The sequence below is a fragment of the Platalea leucorodia genome, assembly GCF_965183815.1.
Source record: "Platalea leucorodia genome assembly, chromosome: 3".
Classification (NCBI taxonomy): domain Eukaryota; kingdom Metazoa; phylum Chordata; class Aves; order Pelecaniformes; family Threskiornithidae; genus Platalea; species Platalea leucorodia.
Genome location: NC_138825.1, coordinates 122,285,310 through 122,299,563, shown reverse-complemented (window position 1 = coordinate 122,299,563; position 14,254 = coordinate 122,285,310). Strand labels below are relative to the sequence as shown.

At 38.2% G+C, this 14,254-nt stretch overlaps 1 protein-coding gene across 1 annotated transcript in view; it reads right to left on the bottom strand.

The window, feature by feature from the left end:
• The window catches only part of SUPT3H (SPT3 homolog, SAGA and STAGA complex component), a 282,918-nt gene that overhangs the window by 114,218 nt on the left and 154,446 nt on the right, over nucleotides 1-14,254 (bottom strand). The gene's annotated exons all lie outside the window — the stretch shown is intronic.

The following is a 14,254-nucleotide window of genomic DNA, read 5'->3' as shown; positions in this document are numbered from 1 at the left end:
TCTTTGAAAAACACATTGAGCAATGATTCTAGACTATTCAGTCCAATTTATCTGTGATATAGTTGGCATACAGTTCAGGAACAAACAGATAAAAATGCCCTGTGCATAAATAAATAAGGCAACCCCTCCACAGTTCAAGCTTATACAAAAGTCACGTACATAAACAAGATATTAATATTTTAATATTATTTTCAGTGTGACAATGAGCACAGTCATTTTCGAATTGTCATTGACATATCCCAGTTCAGTTCTAAAAGATCTGATAAACAAAATTTGTGCTTAAATTAATTCAGTTTTAACAGGTTTGTAACCATGGCATCTTTTAAAAAAAAAAAAAAAAAAAGGCATCCATTGACCCATGCTGTTAAATTCAGGGTTATAATCCAAAATCAATTGTGCCTCAGCCAGCTTTCTATCAGCTGAGTCTTTTGTTTGGCAAAGACTCAACTCAAAATGAAGGGAATTCATTGGGGTGATAATTTGCTGTATGAGCACCTATAGGGTTGTTAAAATAAAGGTGCTGTGCCATATGCAGGTGTTCCAACATTCTTAAACAGTTCGTCCAGTATCCCCAATGCACTTGCAATTACAAAGTAAGCAAACTCAGCAACAGCAATTCTTCATCTAGCATTTAGTTTGGAGCCCTGTCTGGCAAACACCACTGATTCCTGCTTTAAAGCACATCCCTTCTGTTCAAATGATGATGATGTACCGTAAGGAGCTGCATTAAGGTCTCGGTCGAGTAAATTACTCCGGCTTCAAACTGTCAAGTAAACTTTGCAGCTTTGCACTTCATATAGTACAGTTTGTGATAAAGACACAGGAGCCCCAGGCTGCTGGTTTTGGCCATAAAACCACCCATTGAAGTAATCATCCAGTTCGGTATGTGATGGGGGAATATCATTTACACAGCAGAGACACACAGTTGGTGAACTGATACAGTTCCAAACCTACTGAAAATTGCTTTTCCCCACCTACTCCCAAAATCCTTCCTTCTAAACCTTCACAGGACAGGAATCTGGGACAATTTTGGTCCGAACATGCAATAACTATCTGATCACACCTTTGCCAATTGTATTTTTTAAAATAATTATCTGCTTACATTCCTGTTAGTGCTTCAGTAATCTTCCAAAATTATGAGACCATGTAAGCCAAGCTGCTGAAGGGATCTATAGTGTTTATACATGTGTATAAAGATACACATATTTACATATGTATATGTGTATGTATGCATATTTATATATTTTCCACCAACACCCTTTCATCCTGATCAGCCAAAGAGGGGAACAGGATGAGGCCAATGGTGCTGTTTGTGTTTGTTTGCATGAATTTTGTGTTTTCTGCCTGTGTTGATCTTTCTGGCTGGTTGCGTGTATAATTCTATATGTAGTGTGAGCGTGGCCATGTCCATGTGTGCGCGCCTAGTGGGAATCCGGACCTGGGGACGTGCAGCTGCAGCGGCCTCACTTCTCTTGGGCTACGAGATCAGTCAACTCCAAACACCTCATGCAATAACACAGGCAAAAATACTAAGCTCTCAGTGAGCAAAAGAAATTATCATAAGACATTTTGTCTTAAGATATGGTTAAAAAAGAGCATTATTTGTTCTCAGTCATTTAAGGAGCTACATTATCAGTGCTGAACCATACATTCCCAAGCAGGATAGTAAGATAAACTCCGTAAATCTCACTAGCATGGCACAACATGCCTTTTTATTTTTCAAATGATAAAACACCTCATTGCCTTTTCAGCACACAGATAAGATACCAGACACTTCTCAGTACGGATAAGGCCACTAACTGATGAAATGGAAACTGTTCATGTTACGTTGTTCTAAAAATTGGTTTTGGGCTGATCCAGTCTCCTTGAATAAAAATAACTGTATATACATACCATATTGTTTGCTCCACTTGCATTTTTTATGAACTTCGGTAAAAACATAATAAAACCAAGTACTCAAACTGGATGAAACTGCTTTGGGTAGGAGTCTGCATGTTAGAGATGAGAACTGCCCTTGGCCATTCAGCCTGCGTGGTATTTATGAGCAACACTTCATTTTCACAATCTTAGAACACTTAAAATAAACGATAATGATAATCATTTTCAAAACACTTGCTGAATTTCAAAATATTTTCCCCAAGAATAATGTCTGCCTCTCTCTGTTTTGATACATCCATCTGAGTCAGTACGTCGCATGTAACTTTGGAAAGGTAAGAATTTTCTGCTTATGATATTGAACAGTAAATCTTGAACATTAGCTTCTTAGATCTTTAAATAATATTTACTATTGTAATACACATGGTTTTATAAGCTACTTTAGAAAGTAATTTAGAATATGAAGCAAGTATATAACCTTTTTTCAGCTCAGCTGTGAAATTACAGTTGCATTCTCACTCTAACTACATAAATAACACCTTTCTCTGTCAGTTCTGGGATGCACAAATCCTTCCTCTCCATAAAATTTGCCAACCTAATAAATACTGACCTAGAATCAGCAATTTTGGTATTTACTAGGGACTCTAACTGAATTTATAAATCAACATAATACCTAAGTGGGCAGTACTACAATCATTTTATATATTCTATATAACTATTTCACATAATATATTTAACGGTTAGAAACATTACACATTTAGCTGGCAAGTCTCTCCTTTAGCATTTAATAAATGCCACACTTTTACATAAGAAATTGTATTTCAATCTGATGTTTATATTTTGACTGCACCTAAAATGTGCTTATTGTAGCATACTGCATCAATAAATGAACAATTATTTCTCAGTGGCATGTAAAATACATAGTGATGTCAGCAGCATTAAATTCTAGTGCCAAGTAGGGAAACAGTTAAATGTAGTTTAACTATAAAATTAATATTATACTAATTTTAATAAAAGGAAAAGATTTACCTTATTATTTTTAGTTCAGACATGCAGTCATGTGCAAGGTAATTCAATACCCACTGTATAAAATATGAACTATGAAAATGTTTTACAGATGTTTTTAATCAGCTTCCTTTGTTTAACATTAGACGCTAACCTCCAGAAGATACATACAAGCTGCACATCCTACAGGTAATGCTATCCAGATGGGATGTTTTCCCTGAACATCATGCTTAATAACATAAGGAATAAGGAATAACATAAGGAATATGCTGCGAAGAAAAAGGAACCTTGGCAAAAAATTTCTAATGTCATTTCATATTCAGTGGCACGACACATCTTTTCCAGCTTGCCTACAGTACGTCTTGTGGAAAACTCCCAAAACATACAGCATAAAAATGTCTTGAATTCAGACAGCTTTATGTTGACTGCTCAGCTCTAGCAAATTCTAAATACAGTAGTGATATCATCTTAATTATTAACTCCTTCCTTTGGTTAAATTGTACAGCTTCCCAGCTGTTAGATCTCTGGGTTATTCCTGCAGTCCTATCCCATACTGAATTTTCTCAGTCTACAGCAATTTCATCAGGAAGATGCCGTTGCAATGAGTGAAGCAAGTTTCTCTTTCTTGGCAACAAGAAATGAGCTTTCCTTGCCTGGATGCTGGCTGGCAGGGAGGAATAAAACACCAAGCTGCTTAAATTCATTATTCGGTCATGAGTAAATAGTAACAGCAGCTCAGGGAAGAGGTAACCAGCTAAGGCATCGCAGTTAAGTGGTGAAAACATGCCTGGTGTGTTACACCACTAGATGCATTTGCTGAACATCATTATCTCAATATCTCATTCAAGTAGGATCTACCTAAATAGAAAGGGAAAAGCCCCAAAATGCCCAGACAGCTCCAGTGATTCTTGCAGAAATGCACTCTATAGTCCTTTGCTCTGATGACTTGAGCAAAGGAAGGAAACAAAATCTTCCTTTAACCGCTTCAGAGAGACAACTCAGGCAGAAACTACGATCTGTACAGTGTAAGGACTTAGCCCATATCCATAAGCATCTCATTGCTCCTCAAGTGGAACATGGGGAGAATTTAAGCACCTATATTTTTGCCAGGGATGTCCACTGTATTTTATGAGCTTGCCTAAGATTGTGTGCGACAGTGACAGCATTTTAGTAGGACTGAAATGTTCAAGGTCTGACCTGTCACCTAACAAGTCTCTCCCTGGGAGGACTTAGTCCTCTAGATACCCTCAATAAACACTGGGAGCACTGAGTTCTGCACAAAATTCAAAAGCGGGGTCACCTCAATTAGAAAATCCATACGCAAAGACACTGCCTAAAATGAGTCCCTTATGGGTCATCACCTGCGGATCAGAGCTGTCACCAAAGAGATGAGTTCAATTCCTTCCTCCAGCCAGCAAAGATCCAAAACTGACCCTCAGCCCTCAGGGCAGGGTTCGAGCCAGGAGCCATAAGCCAGGCTGTGGAAGGGAGATCTGCGCCCCTGTCCTGAGACTACGCTTGCACACGAGGATTTGATATTCGCTGGATCTGAAGGAGAGGAAGAGGGAGAATGACCCCGCACACTAGTGCTGAGGGGGCTCGGTTAAGACAGGGTACCTCAAGGTTAATACTGCTACAGCTAGAACTGCTCCTGCATGTCATTTTATGGCTGGGTACCTGAAAACACAGGAACAAGGCTGTAATTAGAGCAGCAATTACAGAGAAAACAGTGAAATCTACAGGTTTAACTTCATGGCTATAACTCATCATTACTCATTATTTTCTCTCTCTAAAATACCTGAGCTCATATGTTCAAATGAACAAAAATACACACTTTTATGGAATAAATATGTAAGATATTTACTTTAAGATGAGAGATTTCCATCTCACTGACAAAAAGGTGAGCATAAACAATTATCTCAGGAAAACGGGTCTACCTGCGTGTCCCATCAACTCAGTCCTACCAGTACGAAGTACCATTGAATTCTGTCACCTATTTGTAAACATAGAGGAATGATAGCTGCTTGTTTCATAGGGCTAAAAGAAGGCTGTGCTCAGTAACGACAGCAGCAATGCGTATGAAATACGAAGAAGCCCAAGAATGAGGATGTCACAATTCAACATACACTTCTTCACACCGAGTACTGTGTTCAGCTCTGAGGCCCCCAGCACAAGGGCATGGACCTGTTGGAGCGGGTCCCGAGGAGGCCACAAAGATGATGAGGGGGCTGGAGCACCTCTCCTGTGAGGACAGGCTGAGAGGTGGGGTTGCTCAGCCTGGAGTAGAGCAGGCTCCAGGGAGACCTTATTGCAGCCTTTCAATACTTAAAGCGAGCTTATAAGAAAGATGGGGATGGACTTTTTAGTAGGGCCTGTTGCGACAGATTGAAGGGCAATTGTTTTAAACTAAAAGAGGATAGATTTAGATTGGACATAAACAAGACATTTTTTATGATGAGGGTGGTGAGACACTGGAACAGGTCACTCAGAGAAGTTGTGGATGCCCCATCATTGGAAGATCTTGAGGGTCCCTTCCAACCCAAACCATTCTATGATTCTTCACTTCAGAGGTTTGCAGTGGGAATTTTGGGGTAGAGTTCAGCTGGAGATTGACACCTCAAATTATGCACGTATAATGTATGTAAGGTGTCTAAGCTCCCAAACAGGAAAGGGAGCCTGGGGGCTATTCAGGTGACTGGACAGTAGATATTTAGAGTTGAATAGTTAACTCTGCTTCAGTAGGTACTTAGATATCTATAGCAGACATACAGACACACACATATAGACCTGAATTTAGGTACCTGAATCCAGACCTGAATCCTATCTTTCTCTCTTCATTATGAAATCATGCATACCCTCTCCTGTCAACCAGGACATAAAGTATCTCATTTCAAATACATTTCCAACAGCCCATCCACCAAACACAGGTTGTAACCATCAGCCCAGGCTTGCAATGCAAAAAACCAAAAAGGAACCTGGGGTCACAGGAAAAGCCTCTGACACGAATATATTTTCAAAGAAAATGTATGTAAGAAACGTATGTAAGAAACTACATTTTCCATTAGGCAACTACATCTTCCCAGAAAGGGTCCACAGATCACCATAAGAGAAAATGTGTTCAGGGTTTCTGCGAAAAGGCATGGATATCTACAACAAATAGACTAGAGATCATTTTTTTGAGTGCATGCAACTGCTAGTCCACCGTCAGCAAAACAGACAGAAAGAGATCTGCAGTCCAGTGCTCCTGGGTTGACTCAAGCCTACCTTACGGGGTTCACATACCTTTGCAGAGCCCGGCTGGGAGCTCCAGCGCATCTAACTACTAACTACTAATAAACACTAATTAAAATGTTTCCTGCATCTGAGAATGGTAGCAGCTCTTGCATAAGAACACAGTCGTGTCTCCCATACTTATATTACTGAAGCATGTGGAAGTTTAATAAAAATCTAGATTTGAAATGGGTTGTGACAGGTTAAGATTAACATCCTCCTACTGCAAGTGCTTAGAAGTAGGGAACTGGCAAGACGCAGGCTATTTTTCAACCAGACGGGCATGTTTCTACTGACAGTGACAGAAACATTTCCACAAAATAGCCTCCTGCTGTCTCCAACACTAATGAAACGCACTGCATACAGCGGCGTAACGGCAATGCATTTCCCTCAGAATATGAAATGTAAACTCTGTGTTAACCATCCTCCAGAACGGCACCGTATCTATAACTTTTGTATAACACTAAGTCTTTGTTAGATTAACTGCTGAAGGGCCTAACTGCTCATAAAAAACCACACACCCCCCAAAAACCCCTCCAAAATGTGATAAAGAAGGATTTGATATGGAAATCCAACTAGACATACCTCTTACCCATCTTTTGTGTGTACAGGGTAAAAAGGTCTGCAGGAGCTGTAGTTACCAGGTAAGAGCAAAATAACTAATTAAATCTATGAACAAGGAATATCTCATTCCTGCGCTCCAAAACAGGTGTGTATACATTTTCATGACCGCAAGTATACATATTGTACATACAAAATGCATAATGGTGAGATGTAAACCTTTCATTATCATGATCTTGAGCAGCTGTTTCAATCACACATAGTCCTGCAAGACAGAGTCTTAAGTAGCTGAGACAGCTTAGTTATATTAGACCATAGTTATACCAAAACGTCACAACAAGGGCCTACTTGGAGTCATTTGAAGTCCTTAACTTGAAATTTTAATATCTTCAAAGATGTTAAATTAAACAATAAATCCCTTATTTATTTATTTATTATTTTTTAGTATATATTTATTCAGTTCATTATTTATATCGTAGCAGCATACAACAATATGCTACTGATACTGGTGGGTCACAGGATTGCAATGTTGGCCATCACACAGTCACATAAAAAAGGACATTTTCACATAAAGTTTACGATCCAGGATGACAGATAGCAAGTGACAGACACACACAAACATAACATGCAACGTAAATAGTAACAGACTTAGAAATTCAACTGCTATCGACATTTTTGCAGCTTTTAGAATAGATGGGAAGTTTAGCAAGAATTTGAAAGAAGGCAATATTTGCTTTTTGGAATTAAACAAAGTGCCTTTTCTTCATAAGGATGTATAGAAGAAAATAAACTTTACAATACTGACTTTATTCTAATGGAGAAGATTGACATAATTTTTTTCATGGAGATCACCAACCCATGAAAACAGAATATAGCAAAGAATTGTGATGGACTTCAAACATGCAAACATATAGTATTGATGCAATAAGTTCACTGATTTTTTTTTTTTTTTTTTTTAAATAAAGAACATTCATTGTTCCCCTCAAATTTAAATTGCTCAGAGTAAGTTTTCTCTATAGTGACCATTTCAAAAACTGTCCTAATATGAAACTATGGAGAACAAATGGAGTGGGAGGAAAGCTCTCCTTAAATGAGGAAACATTCTTTATCTATGAGCAATATCAGAGGATTGCATATGCTAAGAAAAAAAATTCCATCACTAGATCAGACTACCAATAGATAAATCTAACCTTGAATCACATACTCTGTTCAGACAACGCTTTGCTGCATTTGGTATTGCATTATAATAATGTAACAGATTTAAACCTGCAAAAGGTTTAAAAAAACTTTTTGTAAATAACAAAGTTCACCACTAATATGAATTAATTACCATTAAAAACTGAATAAACACAAAGCAGTCAAGCATTTATGAGACCCTGCAGCTATAGCTGAAGCAAAAGATTTATAAAAATTAAGTTGAATTTTTGAACTACAAATAATCACTATTAAGTATTAGTTTGGATTAAATGCACATGTGAAATATATGAATAATTTAATCATGAGCACTGGTCAGTACCTTGAAATGAAATATTTTTCCATTAGAAAAATCATATTTCTTGAAACAAGCTACTTTGTATATAGTTACTGAGCAATAATTCACAGGTCCATGGTTAAGGTCATAGAGAGAAATAATGACATCAAAAGATGTACTCATCAGTCCTATATTATGGCACTCAGCACATGGGACACTCAGTTTTAGGTTTATATTCTCCTTGAAGCAGAGACTTAAACACTGGTCTTTCCTCTCCACCGCTATTGTCCTACCCACCGAACCCACGGGCTAGATCAGATTCTTCTTCACCTCAGTAGATTTTTACAAATTTTTTTTTAAAAGCTTTTGGTTTTGTTCTACTGAAAAAGTAAAGCAAATTTCAAAACCTCTAAATTTTTCAGGAAATGGAATTCTTGTTTTCCAGCCAGGCACAGTAATTATAGAGACCCCTGAGCAGGACATGATCCCTGTAGTGCTTGAGCAAGAGCCTGAATTTTAGGCTTGCAGTGTTTGACTGAGTTCAAAATCAGGCATCATTTGAAGCAACTCTAACGGTAATATAATAGAAATGCCACCACCTCCTATTGTAACTGTTCCCATACACAGAGATTTGAAGGAGTTTCAAATGTATGGATAAATACTGGAAAAGGACCAAAATGAACACAAAGGAAATTCAAGTCCTAAAAGCTATACTGAAGCAATCTGAAAGGCTTGCTTTAAACCTGTTAAAGGAAGGAAATTCACAGTTAAGACTGAAAATCCTGGCTGAAACTCCAGCCTTCAAATACATATACTGCTTTGCAGAAATAAAAAAGGGTAGGCAAACCATACAAATCAAGACCACAGTGTCAGACTGGATTTCCAGTTTTAACTATGATTTGTGACATATTAGAGAATACTTTATTTCATTCTGTTTCCATAAAGTTGTAGCTTTCAGATGGACAGGCCAAGAACAGTCAAACTAGCTGAGGGTTTATTATAGAAGCAAAATCACTACTTTACTTGAGGTAGTGAATAGATCTCTTGCTACAGGTCCACTAAAAAAAAAAAAAAAAAAAAAAAAAAGAAAGAAGGAAAAAAAGGAAGCAATACTTCCAGAAGTCACAACACTAGATTTAACAGCATCGCCTTTCCCAGTATAAATTTTAAATTTCTTTGTAGTACTAGTACTTCCCACAGCAATATCAATCATGATATTCTGCACAAGTACTTCAAAGCAGTTGCTGGTAGCTTACATCAAACTTTGATTAGGCCGTTATCCATAATTCGTCCAAAAATGGGACTTGATTCAATAAATAACTGCATATATATGCATACATACACACACATGCACATACATATCCATATACATGTATATATTTAAGAGCTTTCCTGAACAAAGGCCAAAATTAGTTCAGGATCAGACACATGGCTCAGGTGACCTCTTGAGGCTCCTTCCAGCATAGTTCTTCTCCAAGGTTCAGGATTGAAATTCCAGAGCAATCAGGGTAAAAATGTGTCATTAACCAAAAGGAAATGCTCAGTTTATAACTGGCGTGCCACAACCTCAGTGCGTAGAGAGGCCGAGCACCAGCTTGGGTAGTGCAGACACGGACTAGGCAGACTAAGTCCTAATACAGGTGTCAAAACCATTACACGATTTTAGGCAAGTCATCGAGCTCACTTTTCACATGTGAACAGGAATGACAGTGAAATTCAGGACTAGTGTGAGGATTAACTAGTTACTATTGCAAAGTGCTTTGAAGACAACAGGTGCTAAGTAAAAACACTGAGTATTAGTGGGATGACTAATAAAAATTGTTAGTTACAAGAGCAAGAATCAAAGGTGAAGGGGGGTACCACAGAAATCCAAGACATCTGGGGAGGAGAATCGGTGTAATAAAATGAAAACAAACCAAAACCGTGTTATTTGGCAATCCCACATGCAAACCACTTAAACTCTACACTTCTGGAGCTTATGTCATCATTGAGCCACCACCTTCCCACTTTGAGAAAGCTGCAGTTTACAGAACTATTATTTTAAAGCATACTATAAAGGTATAACGGAGCAGCTATTCAAGAAAAAACCTATCAGATTAAGTCAAGACAATAATCAGGACACTGTTAGAGTTGTCTTTCCCCAGAAATCAATGCATCTCCTCTAGCATTTATAAGAGAGGATGCAGAAAATCACAAATACTCCTCAAGATTTCAAGAACCTCTGGTATATTTGGAGAATGCAAGCATATTGTGTATTAAACAAAGAAATGATACACACTTTTAAAATATCATATACAGTCCTCCATAAATCCCACAAACCCTCTCATTAATGGTTATGGTATGATTAATGTTTGTACTGGGCCATTTTAATTAGTTAAACAATTCAGAGTTCTACCTTAAAAAGCAGCTTTGTGAAACTGCAGTAGTTGCAGAATATTTTACTCCTGGGCTTGATAAAACACTAAACCAGAAACTGCTTTAAAATAACTGCCTGCCACAGCACTTTTAGCCAACTTTTGCACCTGGTGCCGAGAGAAAAAGCCAAGTGAACTTTCACTCACTTGTTGCACGTCAGCTTCAATGCGATGTCTTTCTTCTGTTGTGTTGGGGTTTATAACTGGAAGAGACAAGTAAGCTAAACTAGCAGCCAATCAATCCCTAAATTCTAAGAACGCAATAAAATTTGATACCAATAAATCTTTTCTTTTAACAGCCAGAAGAGACTAACAAAGTTATTTGAAATTTTATCCTCTTCTGTTCTTCCAATAGGACGATTACCTGACAATCCCGTTGAATCAAACAGCAAAATTAAGAGAGACACAATTAAGCTTGTATATACATAGGAACAGGATACGCATTTATGCATATCCCTAGTAGGTCCTCCATTATTTATTAGCCTTGATGTATTTTTCTTCCTCTTACAATAAAAGTTATTACACCTTTGGATTGTCAAATAAAAATCCAATTGGCTGAGACATAGACCATCAATATAAAATATCTTTGCACAGCTTCCCTCTCAACTACAACTAGGCGACTTTTTTCAGCTCTGCCATTCATTTGTTTCATGACATTGGGCAAATCCACTTAGTCTTCTTTGTAATTTAATTTCTCATCAGTAAAGTGATCCAATTTTTTCCCTAATTGGGAATGATGATGGCAGAATGTAAGATGAAAATGGCAAATGATGTAACAACATACTCAAGAATTAGAAATTATAAAAAATGTAGTTACTGAGTATTGTGAGAATGGTTGCTTGGAGCAACATCTTGTGAGTATATTGAAGTTGATATACTAGCATCAACTGTGTACCACTCTAAACATATACACTTGCGTGTATGTGATGGTGCAAAGATGCATGCATTCAGACTTCCACGTGTATGGTGAAGTCCACAGAAGAAGCACTTGTCACGAGACTTTCCATTTTACCATGAATTCTTGACTGGGATGTAAAATCTGTCTCTCCCTTTCTTCTTAATCCTGCGCTCTCCTTCATGGTGACACTAATGGCCATGTTCCACCTGTTTCATCGTTACCCTCCTACTTTCTCTGGCCTCATATGAGATTCAATTTGGGAGCAACACATCTGCTGATTCTCACTCCATTTGCTACTTCTTGATGGCTTCCCTGTCATCAGCACTTAATGTCCTGTAAAGCCACTTCCCAAACTCATTCTCCAAACCAGATCTTCTGCAAGCTCCAATGCATCAGCCGCAGTTTCTCTTTCAAAACTCCCTGCCTCTCATTTCAATTATTCCTGTTCTCTTGCTATTGAGATTATTCCTGGCTCTCTTGCTCCTTCCACTATAAGTTTGTTTTCATCTTTCTTTATTCTGCTTCTTTAAACAACTCTGCTGAATCTCAGGCTTCCTATTCCTTATTTGCAACCTGGCTTCCTCTGTCAGCTCCATAATTTTTCTGCTACAAGAGAGAATATATGCATTCCCACAAAGTTGCACCTAGTTTTTGTTCCTGAACACCTTCCCCTGTCATAAATCTCTGGCCTTTTTCCCAACTCTGATCCACCTCAGTAGATGCATCATATCCTGCCTCCTTAGTTTTCAATTTTTCTTTGCTTTCTGGCACTTTTGCTCACAGCATGCAGATGTCCTCTGCTATGCTCTCTTTTCAAGAACCCATATCTCAATCCAGCCTGTCTACCCAAATCTTTTCCCATTTCTTTCTCTCTCTTCATCTGTAAAAAAAACATAGAACATGCAGTTTCCAGCTAATGCACAGACTTCCCCTCTTCTAACTCTGTCTTGGATCAGCTCCAACCTGACTTTTCATAAATCCCCTCCCTTGAAACTGTTCATATATGGGACACTATGTGCCTCTTCCTGGCCAGAAATCTGGGCCTCTAGTATGTCTTTATTTTCTCTGACTTTGCTGCTGCTTTTGACACTGTCACCATCTCCTTTTGCCATCAGAGAAGTTCCAATTATCCTCCTTTTTTTTGGAATTGCTTCCAGGCTTTTCTCATGGGGACTCTATCACTGTCAGGTGGGAGTCATCCAACTAACCAGAGATGTCTACATCTAGGCAGGTCACCCAAGGCATCCTTTGTAGTCACTAGAGACAAATCACCATTCTGGGTCCAAATTCACTTCACCCTGAAAACAAATGCCTGAAAGAAGTCAAATAAATGATATGCTACAAGTAACACTCCTCTCTGTTGTCTCTGATGATTTCTCCAATAAACACACTATGACTGATTTACAGGAATATAAACTATTGATAGGCAGCGATGCGATATAGTATCTAATATGCTATGTGCACACAGAAATGTACAATGCCTTTACGCGAGCTATAAGAAAATGGGCACTCTAAGTTGGTAAATGACATGGTGTAATTTAAGGGAAGAGTGTATGAAAACAAAGCTATCAGAGTTTGGGAGTATTTACGTAAATCACAGATACAACTACTGCATGGAGTCCGCTGTACTTAATAGCTGTGTTGAACACAATTCAGCTGAATTAGATTGACTGTAAAGCATATACTTTTTTGAGAGGATCATCTCTGTATCAATTGGTACAGAGTTCCTCACGTGTTTTCGCAAATTTATTTCCTTTATGCCCTCCTCTGACTAAGCCACTAATTCCATCACCTCATGCAAAAAAGTCTTGGACTAGCCACACCGCTCTTTTAAACAATTATTTTTCCTTTACTTTTGGGCCTCAATAGCACAAGAATCTACAGACTGTGCAGGTGATGAGTCTGGAAGGAAAGACACATCTCTGGAGGGAAAGCTTCAGCCTAAAGTAGTAGAATTAAACTGTGACACCTGGCTAATACAGCTTACCAAAGTTTATGGGAAGAGAATGTTTTTCTAGCCAAATTCTGGCCTGTTAGGAAATGGGGTAAGAATCAAGGGCTTCCTCAAGTGGAGACCATCATCTAGGTGGGTATTCAGTGAATTGTCACTGCCTCCCTGTTCTCCAAGAAGGCGAGGTAGTTAGTGTATAGGAAAGTTAAAACTCATATGACTTGGGGCAGAAAGGCAGCTTTTTGGTGCACCTACAGGAAAAGTCATGAAAAGAAAAAGGGAAGAATGATCAAAACAAGGATAAGTTTAATATGCATTTTCTCTGCCTGAATATGTTTCACTTTTCTATGGAACCCATCACTAAAACACAAAAATTGATACTTTTAGATACAGCCACACAAAATTCTTAATACATTATCTTAAATGAGGAAAGATCTTCAGTTAACATAGAGCAAAATCACAGGTTAAGAGTTAGAGAGTAAATTTTACTCTGCCAGTTGTCTTTGTCAGGAACGGGTTACAGTCCATGCTTGGATTGCTCCATTTATTTGCAAGTCTGAGATAAAAGACTGTTTGTGCTAGTTTTTGTGCATGTTATTTTCTGTCCACTCAAGGACTGTGCTGCCATCAACACTCCTATCAGGTAGAACTCGTGGCTTGAAGATAAAAGAATACAGAAATAAAAAGCGTTGACATCCCCCACAATTAAATAAATACTGATCTAAGGGTTTCTGCTGTTATCACTGTTTTTGTTGGCCAGTGACACTTACAGACACAAAAGAGTTGTATTTGCCAAAACTAAAGCACTT